The sequence below is a fragment of the Bactrocera oleae genome, chromosome 5, assembly GCF_042242935.1.
Source record: "Bactrocera oleae isolate idBacOlea1 chromosome 5, idBacOlea1, whole genome shotgun sequence".
Classification (NCBI taxonomy): domain Eukaryota; kingdom Metazoa; phylum Arthropoda; class Insecta; order Diptera; family Tephritidae; genus Bactrocera; species Bactrocera oleae.
In genome coordinates, this window is record NC_091539.1 from 40,894,549 (window position 1) to 40,907,085 (window position 12,537).

At 30.7% G+C, this 12,537-nt stretch overlaps 1 protein-coding gene across 3 annotated transcripts in view; it reads right to left on the reverse strand.

Moving 5' to 3' along the window:
* The window catches only part of MICAL-like (protein), a 126,055-nt gene extending 119,380 nt beyond the window's left edge, over positions 1-6,675 (reverse strand). Inside the window, exon 1 of one of the 3 annotated variants that reach the window (XM_070110383.1) lies at positions 6,019-6,671. The gene's annotated coding sequence lies outside the window, so the exon portion shown is untranslated. Of the gene's footprint in view, positions 1-6,018 lie in introns of all 3 variants that reach the window. The other 2 variants (XM_070110382.1, XM_070110384.1) reach the window with 2 other exon arrangements.
* Between the last annotated feature and the right edge of the window lie 5,862 nt (positions 6,676-12,537).

The following is a 12,537-nucleotide window of genomic DNA, read 5'->3' on the forward strand; positions in this document are numbered from 1 at the left end:
GGATATCTAACTAAAACGTTCAAGCAGGCTTGCAGTTTTAAATGTTTTTATTTCAATCATTTTTACTTTTTTGTTCAATTAAATGGTTTAAATTCATGAAATTTCTTGAATTCAAGATAAATGAGTTCAAGCAGGGTTGCAGATTGAGATCTTTTCATACCAGAGTTGTCCACTATTTAAACTTTTTTATTCAATTAAATATATTAAATAAAAGAAATTTAACAACATGGATATCAAACTATAGAGGTTCTAGCAGGCTTACAGTTCTAAATGTTTTCGTACAAGGGTTGCCAACTTTTTTTTCTATTATTAATTCATACACCCAATAATTAAATTGATAAAATAATAAATTTTTAACAAACCGAAATTTAACAATATGAGTATCAAGCTGAATAGCTTCAAGCAAGCCATCACTTTGAGATGTTTTTGTGCGCAGAGTTGCCAACTGTCTTAACTCGTTGGCAAAATAAATATATGTAAATATAAATATAAATTCACTATTATATTTTTAGATTCAAAAGAAAGAAGTTTGAGGAGTTTGAGTATATTTGAAATATTTTTAACTTGATGATGTAACATGCCTAATCGCAGCTATTAAAAAAACAAAGTTATATATGTATATTTCTATAGAATTTTATAAATCATTGTTTCGCAGGTCTTCTGCCTTTCCAACAGCTACTAACTTATGAGAACATCATTCAGATTTCCCTTACCAATTAATTTATTTGGATTTATACCCGTAGTTCACATTGCATATTATAACATCAAATGAGCAGGCAAACATTGAGAAGATCATATAGTGGAACTGAATACTAAATACGTAAAAATATGAGACACTGTAGTCAAGTCAGCGAGAAAAATTATAAAACAAACTCGTAATACCGGAACGCTGAATACAAATTGACTATGCGAACGATAACAGAATCAAAACGACATACAACAACTAAAACAACAAGTGTATGCAGATATATGAATAATATGTTTGTATGTGTGTATCTATGTCGATACGAGTAGTCAAACAAAATTGAGTGCCTTTGAGCACACTTCTGGACAGCGACAAGTCGAAGTATGTAAATATGTATTGGTAAATAAAAGTTTTAATTTTGTATAAATTAGGGTGGACCCTAAATAAAAAAAAAACATACAAAAGTTATTATTTTTGGAATTTTTGATTAATGCATTTTAACAAATTATTATTCTTGTAGGGAATTTAACGATCCATAAAAAAAAAGCGACTCGTTCAAAAGTTATTCGAGGTCAAAACAACTCGATCTTAACAATTTCTTCGGACATTACATCATTTTCTTAGACAATAAACCATGCCAAATTACATGGAGATATGTTATATTGGTCCGATATTGGCCGTTCCGACAAATAAGCAGCTTCTTGGTGAGAACAGATTTCAGATTGATATCTCAAAAACTGAGAGACTAGTTATCATATATACAGACAGACGGACATGACTAAATCGACTCAACTCATTACGCTGATCATTTATATATACACTCACTTTATAGGGTCTTTGACGTTTTCTTTTGGGCATTACAAACATCGTGGAAAACTTAATAAAAATTGTTCAGCGTTTAATAGTAGTTTTGTTTTGTCCCACCCTAGTATTAAAGTATGTATATAAGTATATATGCGGATATGTAAGACACTGATTGCTTGCTTCTAGATGAATATATACATATATATCTGTAGGCCTCAAACGCTTCATGCTTCCTGAATGATTTTGCTCTTCTCACGTGTATTTTGTTGTATTATTGTTGTATACTTGTATGTTGTTGCAATTTGAATGATGATGAATGGAATGTGAAGTCAGTACGACCTATTGCCAGCAATTAGCGAGAGCAGCGATTTTTATGCCAAAACGGCTGAGATGGACAAGAACTGGGCGCACACAAAAGCACAGAGAAAGCATGTGTTTGTGTGTGTGTATGCGTGTGGGACTGAAAAGTCATTTGCAACAAAAGTGGTAGGTGAAAGAAATCGGGCACGTTGTTGCAGATTTTCTAAATACTCTTTGATTATATACACGCGCTCAGATTGATATCTGCAACACTTCCATATATGTTTGTAAATATATATCGACCAAATTGCACTTGCACACACTTGACATTTGTGTGTGTGTATGCAGCGCTATTGAACAAATTGAAAATCGCTGCAAAACACTAACAAGACTGGAAATTTGTTGCAACTATAATAACAACAGCAATAACAAACGCAACAACAGCAATAACAAAAGCAACAACAACAATAAGAAAAAAACAACAACAACGCTACGCGAAATCAAAGGTAGCGCGTTCGCGGCTACAGCTGTTTGCTGTAGCATTGCATTAAATTGATGTTGTTGTTGTTGTTGTTGTTGCCTGCACAGAACTGGTAGCAAAATGTCTAGCAAAGTTTGCAGTCTAACTGGCTGACTTGGCTATGGACGGCCAGTAGTCGTCGCACAGTGAACAGTGGGTTGAATGGGCGGTCAGGCGTTAGGCAAGCTGATTCGCTTGTTAGTAGGCTGAATGTGGCAAATGGGGGCAAAGCTTGCTTGGCTTGTTCATTTGGCAAAATATACACCAGCATACATTTTGAAGATGTCGTGGTAGGGGAAAACCGGAAAACTTAATGTGCATAAAAAAATTAATAAATCAAATATCGTCTATGTTTTTTTAATACTCTTCTTGTAAATTTGTTTTTGATGAAGCAGGTTTTTGAGTAATTAAAAAAATGTAGAAAATATTTATTTTTCTTCAAAGTATTTTTTTCCACAAGTAATATTAGTTTTTTTACTGATGTTTTGAAAAATATGTGGCGATAGTAATTTTTAATTTTGTTATAATAAAATACTGCTGTCTTTATTATCTTTGCTTAAGGGTGAAAGGAAATAAAATTGTTTTTTTTATATTTTTGGTATATCTTATAATTCAAAAAATATGTCATACCATCCACGGGTGGTTATGGTTTCTTATAGCATAAAAGTATATGAAAAGATCTATTTTTTCATTTGGATCGCACAGTTTGAATAGTGGCTATATGCTAAAGTAGTCCGATCTAAACAATTTTTTCGGAGATTTTGTCGTTGCCTATGACAATAAGCCATGCCAAATTTTGTGAATTGTATCTTGTCAAACAAGAGAGTTGAGGAACAGCACGTTCTAATTAGCATTATATTATATAATCTTACACAAACTGAAATTTATCTATGGTAACATGTTAAAACAAAGTTACAGAGCTTAAGTCAGCCTAAGAAAATGAGATGCCTTTATGTCTAACAAAAATCTTTGCCTAATCCTCAACTATATTTGATCGTATTGAGAACCTTCCCATTTAAAAGTAGTGTTCCAAACGAAATTCAACGTTGAGTAGCGTGTAAAATAGGCAGAATAATTAAACTGATTATCATCTACCTTAGGCGATTTAAGATTTTATATCCACTTGCAAGTCAGGAAAATTTTTAAATTTTAAATTTTTTATTATTTTATTTTTTTTCAAACATTCTTTTATTTAATATATATAGATAAAAATTGTTTACATTTACAGAATCTTAGGAACTTTAATAATCGTTGATTAATTTTGAAATATTTTGGATTCCCTTCATACCGTAGCCGATATCAACCTAGGAAGACCTTTGAAAAAAGTTATATGGCGGCAAGAAAGGGTTTTCTGCTTAAATTACATAAAATCTAAAATCCATAAAAGTTTATTATTACTATAGATGAAAACCGTATCGTTTGAAGGACTAGTAAAAATTTAGATTTTTGAAAAAATGGCGGCTTCCCAAATAAAAGTATTAAAAATATTATTTCTTCGATCAGCACCTGACAAATATATTAGAAAAGTTCGTATGAAACCACCAAGGCAATCGAACCCATAGATTCAACACCTAAAGCTACTTTAAGACTTTGGCGAAAATTTTTTTATTTTTTATTAATAAACCAAAACTATTTTGGAGCATTTAAATTCTTACTTTTCAAAACCAAAAACAATATTTATTCATTTTTAATACTTTTGCCCATAAAATATTAGTCACGTTACAAATCTAGCTTGGAAAATAAAACACTTGTGGTCTCGTTTAGAAGAGCAATTAAGTTTCTATTAAACACTTGTATATAAAAACACATACACATATATGCATATTTGCTTGCAAAATACTATACAAAATAGAGCATATAATAAATAATTAAAACAGCAATACACATACTTGTATACATATATACAATATTTACGAGCACATAAGTAGTATATGTTAGCGTGTAAAAACTAGTAAGCTGCGCTCCACCCGCTAAAGCGCTCAACTACTCGTATAAAATTAACTAATTTGCTCATATTACAAAACATTGCTTCTATTTATATTTATCTGACTGGTTTTATGTTTGTTTGCTTTTGTTTTTGTAGTAACAAAGCGTCTTTAGTGCAGCTTGGCATGAAAAAAGCGTGCGTGCTCTCAAGATTCTTGACACTATTTAGCTTTGCTTGCTTTATGTATTTCATAATGAGTATATATGTGTTAATGTATACAGTTATATGGATGTACATGCATACATATGTATATATATAGTTATATATACCACATATGTATGCAAATGCGCTGGCTATTAAATCATGGCTTAAATAAAATTAAGAATGGCGGTAATATTTAACGCTTTTAATCTGTTTTGTTTGCGAATCCGAGGTAAAGCGTAAATAAGTAAAAGAAACAACAAAACCAGATATGCACGAAATTTATTTATTTTTAGAGTCTATTTGGAGCATATTTTCATATTTTTTTTTGTGAATTTTGTTATAAATAACTTTTTACATTTATTATTTTTGTTTTTACTAAAGTAATTCAGAAAATATATTTTTAAACTGTTAATGAAATATATATTTTTTTAATTTTTTACTGTTTATTGATATTTTTTCAGCATTATTAATATATTTTTGTGAGATTCTTTTTAATATTAAAAGAAATAATGTTAAGATTTTCGATCTGCTTTGACTATGAATTTGAGATAAAGTAAGGACCATGCTTTTTCTCCGTTTTTAGTCTTTATCTGAAACTTATTTAAAAAAGTTGTATGTAAAATTTTTTGTACAATAATAAATTTTTTTGTTCCATTTTAAATTTTTCTTTAAGGTAATTAAAAAAAATATTTTTTTTTATTATTATATTTATCTTATTTATTATCTAAGGCAAAATAGATTAAAAAAATTGTTTCTTCTTAAATATTAAAATTGTATTTAAAAGTTTTTGTTAAAATTTTTTTCGTTCTAATTCCTTTAAGGTATTTAAAACAAATATTTTATTAAGAAAAAAACATATTTTTTATCTACATAATATAAATTTCTTTAAAATTGTATATATTTTTTATCTTAAGAAAAAATATATTTTCTTATAAAATATTAAAAATTTTTTTTTAAATATATATTTTTTCTATTCTAAAAGTAAAATGTTTTTTAGGTAAAACTATTATATATTAAAAATATTAAGAAAATATTTTTGATGCTTGTTTTGAGTCCATTTATTTATTTTCTTATTGAACGAATCTTATTTTTTAATATTTTTTCAATAATATGTACAAAGGATAAAATGACGACAAAAAACTTTATTTCAAGAAATTTGGTTTTCAGACTTAATTAAATATATAAAATTTTTATATATTTTTATGTATGATTTTTATTTTGATGTTTTATTGTTTTTGGTTTTCATCTTCACTAAAAAAATTATATATTGTAGAATTATAAAAATTTAATTAAATATATTTGTTTTAAATTATTTAATTCGGTTTCATTCTTTTTTCGTTTATAAAAATCTTTTTTTTTATTCAATAATTTTGTTAATTATAAATAATTAAATATTTTTTCTATATATAATTTTTATTTATTGTTTTTTTTTTTGCTTTTTTCATATATTAAAAATATTTTTTTGTTTAATTATTTTGTTAATTTATATATTAGGGATTTTTTATTATTTTGTTTTGTCATTTAACTACTTTATATTTATTTAATATTTATCACCAACCCACTTCACAATTTACTTACCAATTTGTCTTTCTTCAAGTTCTGCGTCGCCTGAAATCTTTTTCTTTATCACCAAAAGTTTGCTTTTTGATAACACGGCAGATTTTCAGTAAAATTTATTATCAAATATATTTTATTTTTAATTTACTAAATTTGTTTTTCTCTGTTTTTATAATGATTTAAATTTGCACTAACAACATGTAAACAAAAAATTGATTTGTTGATTTTTCACCGTTTTGTTTGCAACTACAAATTTCCTTAGATTCGCATTTAGGTGATTTGGGGATTAACTTGCTGATTTATTTGTTTGCAAACACAATTTGTTAAACACGCTCCACGAAAATCGCACAAACAATGCTTATCTATTGAGCTACTCGCACACGTACACGGTCGCCTTGCGATAAAAAAGATTTTTTTGCGAAAAATTCAACTTCAATTTATTGACGTAAACACAAGCGTCTAAGTACCGTTAAAAGCCAGTTTGGACGTAAATTTTAATTACTAATAATATAGTAATAATTTTAAAGAAAATTTGATAAATTTACTTTTGTGGTTAACACTTTAAAATTCGCTAAAATTTTTCGCTTTTACGCCACGAATTCACTACGCGTTGCACGTTTACACTAGTAAAATAACACTCGCTGGATGATGTCACGTCTTCGACCGGCTTAAAGCGTTTGACTGCAAACTGTTTGCGCCCGCTGGAGTTAACCAAAATGCAGCGCGCTCTGACAACTCAACAAATGTGTAAACATGAGGGGAAAATAACATAAAATTCACGAAAAAGAAACCGCAACAACCAAAGTCACTCGTTTTTGCTCCATACAGTTCATCAGCTGGTTGTTTGTCTACTTGGAATTGTCGCTCACAGCTGTTTTGGTGCGCTCAAATGCTCACGCAGCGCGTGCCGTTAAACTCTCACGAAATTATCTGAGCGATATTTTCAGTATCTATGTGTCTTTAGTTTGGTTGCATGCTGTCGTTGTAGTAGTGTTAAGTTCGCTCTCTGAGGCAGAGTGTGTTAATTGTTTGAGCTCTTCGTTGCAATTTAACTCATTATATGCTCCTGCTAATACTCAACGATGCCCAACAGGTGTTCATGCAACGGCTCTAGTGGAGTATTTGAGTACTGGTACTTAAGTCATAGTAAAAGAGCACGCGTTGTTTTGACGTTATTTGCAAAAGTAAACAAATGGTTCTTTTTTTGACGAAGATATTTGTTAAAACAAATTTGTTGGGATGGTATAATAATATATATTAAATTGTGATTTCAATATGTTATTATATTTCAAGCTCCTATTGACTTGTAACGGTAACAAACGATTACCACTCTCATTTATAGTTTTCCAGCTCTTGGCCTTCCATGCTACGTTGTTTATACCACTTGTTCTTGTAGTGTGGCGAATCGATCAAATAATAAATAAATACGATTAATTGGCATAATGCAATATAGATCGAATAGCAAGTGATTATACCACTTTACATAGTTACAAACACTCTTGTTTTGAATTCAATCGGATAACTTTCACGTTCCTTTAATTATACCCTGAACAGGATGTATTAATTTTGCTATGAAGTTTGTAATACCCAAAGGAATACGTCGGAGATCCTTTAAAATATATACTTGTATAATAGTCATCAGCGTGATGAGCTGAGTCGATTTAGCCATGTTCGTCTGTATGTCGGCATATACGGAAAGTAATTCTTCAGTTTTTGAAATGTCGGTCTAAAAACTTCCACGCGAAGCTGCTCATTTGTCGGAACCGCCGATATCGGTCCACAATAAGATATAGCTGTTATACAAATAGATCGAACAAACTCAAGCACCTGTATGGGAAACTTTTGTTACTTGATAATAATAGATTCATAAAATTTAGCACAGAATTTGGTCGAAGTCAGCGCGAAGGTGGTATTTCTCACAGCAACTTTTTGTGAAATAAATAAATGGCTCCGCGGTGCCTTGGGTCTTGCAGAACTCACTCTTTTGAATATTTTTTTCTAAAACACATAACAAATGGGACGCTAATCGGTTGGTTAACAAAGATCCTAGCGATACTGATATGTTGTATTATACAATATATGCTGGGTTGGGTTAAGTATCTTTTGTAATCGATTACATCTTTCAAAGTATCTTCAATATATTGTTTGAAGTACATATATAGAAAGTTTTGTGAAACTAATACTTAGACAATATAGAAAAATAGATGTTTTTTAAAATACAACTACTCTACTTACGTATTTTAAAACTCGAATTAGCCTGAGTGCAGTTTAGGATACTTATAGTTCATATATAAGTGAAATTTCTATAATTTTATCGAATTTTAATCGAAAAGAGATGAAATACGATTAAGTTCTATCAATTAAATAAAGTACTTAGCACATAATCTCTGGATAATAGACAATACAAATTTAGTCGTATAGTGGCGAAGGTTCCAATAATTATGTAAACTGGGAAATTATTAAAGTTCGAATCATTGAAAGTATCAGGAAAGTTAAAATACTAAATTTTCTTGCTGCCAGGAGTGAAGATCAACAAGAACTTTTTTTTCTGGGTGAATGTGACTTGAAGATGAAGCAGTAAAAAGGACTAACCCTAAAACAGGCCGAACTAGTGCCAGATATGCCTTTCTTTAAGTTATCCATGATCGGTCATTTGGGTTGAATGCGCGGAAGCAGTGGTAATTGCAGTCCTCTTCAGAGTCTACGAAAATAGCGCACTTATAGTCCAAGGGACTTTTATAGCCACTTAAAAATGCCTTTCTGTGGACAACTAAGTCGTAACAAAGCGCTCAACGCTTCGCAGATAATGCACTGATAAGACGAGGGAGGTGAGCTAATTTAAAATAAAATTAAATTAGCGTGTAAACAATAAAACTGGGCAAGTAATTATCAAGTGACTACTTGAGGCTAGCTGACAGCTAAAGTAAATATGTGAGTATGTGTGTATGTTTAATTGTATATAAATTTTTATAAAGTGCTGGCAAAGCGAAGGCGAGAAAAAGCCCCACTAGGCGTTCATTAAAAACGCATAAGTGAGTTAAAAGAGAACATAATATATGTGTGTGTGTGTAATAGAATATGATTAAGTAATAATCGGTGCTACAGAGTTGTTTTCATGTACATATGTACATACTGATGAGCTGATTGTAGGATGTAAACAGAACGAGCTATAATATAAGCAATTGACGGCATGAAGTCAGTTTTGCATACACACATATATACACACAAATACAAATAGGCGTTGCGTCGGCGCACAAGCATATCACACGCATTGCTTGTCTTGCTTTTGTCATTGCTTTTGACGCGGTAGGAGTGCTGCACTCAAATATTGGCTGGGGTCGTTTATCTCGCGCCTATTCGATTGTTTACCTTAAAGCTGATCTCATAAATATGCCTGAGGTATGCCTGTATAGGTCTGAGTGTACCTATTATATACATACATATGTATACAAATAAATATTCGAACAATCAAAATGATATTAACATTTTATGTGTATTTAAATGGCAGCGTCAAACCGCCGCGTCACCAGTCACCAGTCTTCAGCCACTACTCAGCGACGTTGCCGCAAATAATAGCGTTAATCCCCTGCGTCGACTACAAATCTCCTGGTTGAGCGTTATTTTTCATGACCCAAGCGGCGCTGTCGCCACTGTCCGTTGTCGTCGGCAAGCGCAAATCCATAAATTTCACTGCAGGTGACAATACCTGTACCGGGAGCCCGGTGTAATCTCGGGTTTGGGCAGCCAACGGAAAGAATAACCAATAACGCTGTCGGACATATGACCAACCGGGCACTAAATAATAGCTAATAGACAAAGGCAAGAGTATTATATGTATATACATATACAAATTAGCCACATATTTGTATGTTTACATGCACTAATCTAAATGTATATGTGTATCTTTGAAGGGTCATAAAAAGGCAATAGTCACCGTTATTGACACCTGAACTGCCGCTGAAACGCACGCCTGCTGTTCCTTAATTAGCAGGTCGGCTAAGAGGCAATTCGCCGGTAGTCAAGGACCAAAGTCAAGCAGCTTCGATTGGCTGGAAACATTAGCTGCATGAAATGACAGTATGAGTCACTTATTGCAGTGCAGAATTTGCGAATTTGCTTATATTAAATTGATAACAATAAAGATAAGAGTGAAATAAGAAAGAAGTAACATATACATATAATGAACAATACACAAAAAAATCTGCCCTAATGATAGTGCAAACATTGAACGCAATAAAGGGCGAAATTATTATGATAGATATTTAACAACTACAGTTTTTAGACATAACAAATATCTTATGTTCTTTATTTTCATTGTTACATTCTAGGAATGAAATAATTCTTTTCTGCTAAATAAAAGTCGATATATGTATAAAGTGTGCTCCTTTGGAAAACAACTCCACATTCATCAAAAATTTTTCAAATAACTTTAATTTGACACCCATAATTATATTAAATTAGTTTTACTTAGAAATTTCAATTAGGTGGCAACTCCCCTCAAAATTATTTTAAATTCTGATTGATTTATACTCAATTTTACGGAGTTATACCTTATAGTAGAATATTCGTAACGTTATTGCTGACATACGTCCCATACTGCTGCAAAAAGTGTTAGAAGCAGGAATTTAATCGAGCCAGCCGCGGCAGTCACTTGCCCGATGTCATTTTTAAAACATAATGGCAAACCGTTATTTTTATAATAGAGCTAAATTCTTGGCCATAACATTAAATTATATGTGTTTTATTTCTTCTAAAAAAACACCCTTTACGATGATATTAACAATTTTATGAGATTTAACATTTTCAAACTAGTGGCAATCCTTCTAAAAAATATCCTCGACTGAAAACTACCTTAAAGCACATATTATATTATAATTCATTGTTATACTTAATTTATTTTGCCCATTTTATTGAAGGAAATTAATAATCATAAAACAATGTTTGCAATTGTTAGCTTACTTAAATCTATTTAGTTTAGTACGGAAACTATACTTATAACTATACTATACTAATTAAATTATTTTATTTTATTAAATTGAAAAAAGGTGGCAATTTTCCTCAATAAATATTTTACAATTTATATAAATATGAGCATTCTTAAACCTCGTTACGCATTTTAAGCATTTATTTATTTATTCAGCAGCAAATCTTATGATTATTTTTTTAAAATTTGGTAATTGTAATTATTCGTTTATATTTATTGTTTTATTTATTTTAATTTCGCAAACATGTGGTAAGTCTGCTTATAACTATTTTTTACTTTCTTAAAATTCTTCAGTTGAGTATCACTGTGCTGGTGCTTTAGTCTATAAATTTTCTTTACTTAATAATTTCAAAAAATGGGAAATTTTTAAAACCTTTTATATCATATAATCAACGTATTAAACCAAATAATTCTCACAAAAATATTAAATCGGTTTAGCCATCATTAGATTGGTATCTCGTTAGTGTGAATATGACTTTGATTTTACTACGTAGCCTTGAAAATAATTAGTTAAAAATAATTATAATTAAAGCAAAAAATCAATTTTTATTAAAATTAATTAACATTTGAATTCCTTTTATATTTTAAATTTCTGTTCACCAAAATAATAAAACAATTTCATTGTCTTAAATAATATTTTCCATTCCACCGTCGCTTCTAGTTAAACCCTTCCTGCCAAATGACAAAAAAAAATCACAGTTAATATACTGTAAATAAATTTACCAGTCGCAACTGCCTGCTTATGGTCTTCGTGCGCTTCATCACACACGTAACTACCAAATGTATTACCTGTCCCCGCAGGCTGATTTATTTATTGTTCTTCCTTCATTAATATAATAAGGATTGCCTACGCTAGGCTACGTCGAGAAAAAAATTCTGAGAACTAAAAAACATGCAGTTCTTATGCCATTCAATATTTTACAAAAAAATTTTATGACTTTCAAAATTTTTGTGCAGTGCAAAGGTTTGCTAATCAGTTCCTACCGCCTGGCTCCCATAACTTCTGTTGTGTCAAACGAATATTTTATGAGCTAAAACCTTTTATTATATTGGAATATTAATATCTATGGAAACTATCAATAATATCTGCATGAGGTCACTTTCTTTTAAATTTCGTCGGGTTTGGTCGGGTACTTATAGAGAATTTTAACGCTTTTATCAACAGTCAACATACCAAACTCTTATACTGACGTCTTGTGGTAACTGTCTTCCACCCTCGACGCTTTATTATTCAGATTTAGATTTCAGGTATTAACATTTTCAGTTGATTGGCCACACTCCACGGTACACAATTAAACTATTACAGTTATACTATAAGCCCTAGAGGTTGTATTCTTATCTTCAGTAGAAGGATTAACGGGAGTCATTCCCCTTAGCTCTTGTCAGCTTCATATCTTTTGACTGCGTCACCATTGTAGTTTTTCGATATCGATTTTCTGTTTTACCACTTTTTATTATGCAGAGACGCTGGCACTGTGGTTGCGTCTGAATCATTCCGATGCAATTTGTTTTCTTGTATACAGTGTGAACCGTTTTAGTTCAAAGTCTTTCGACTT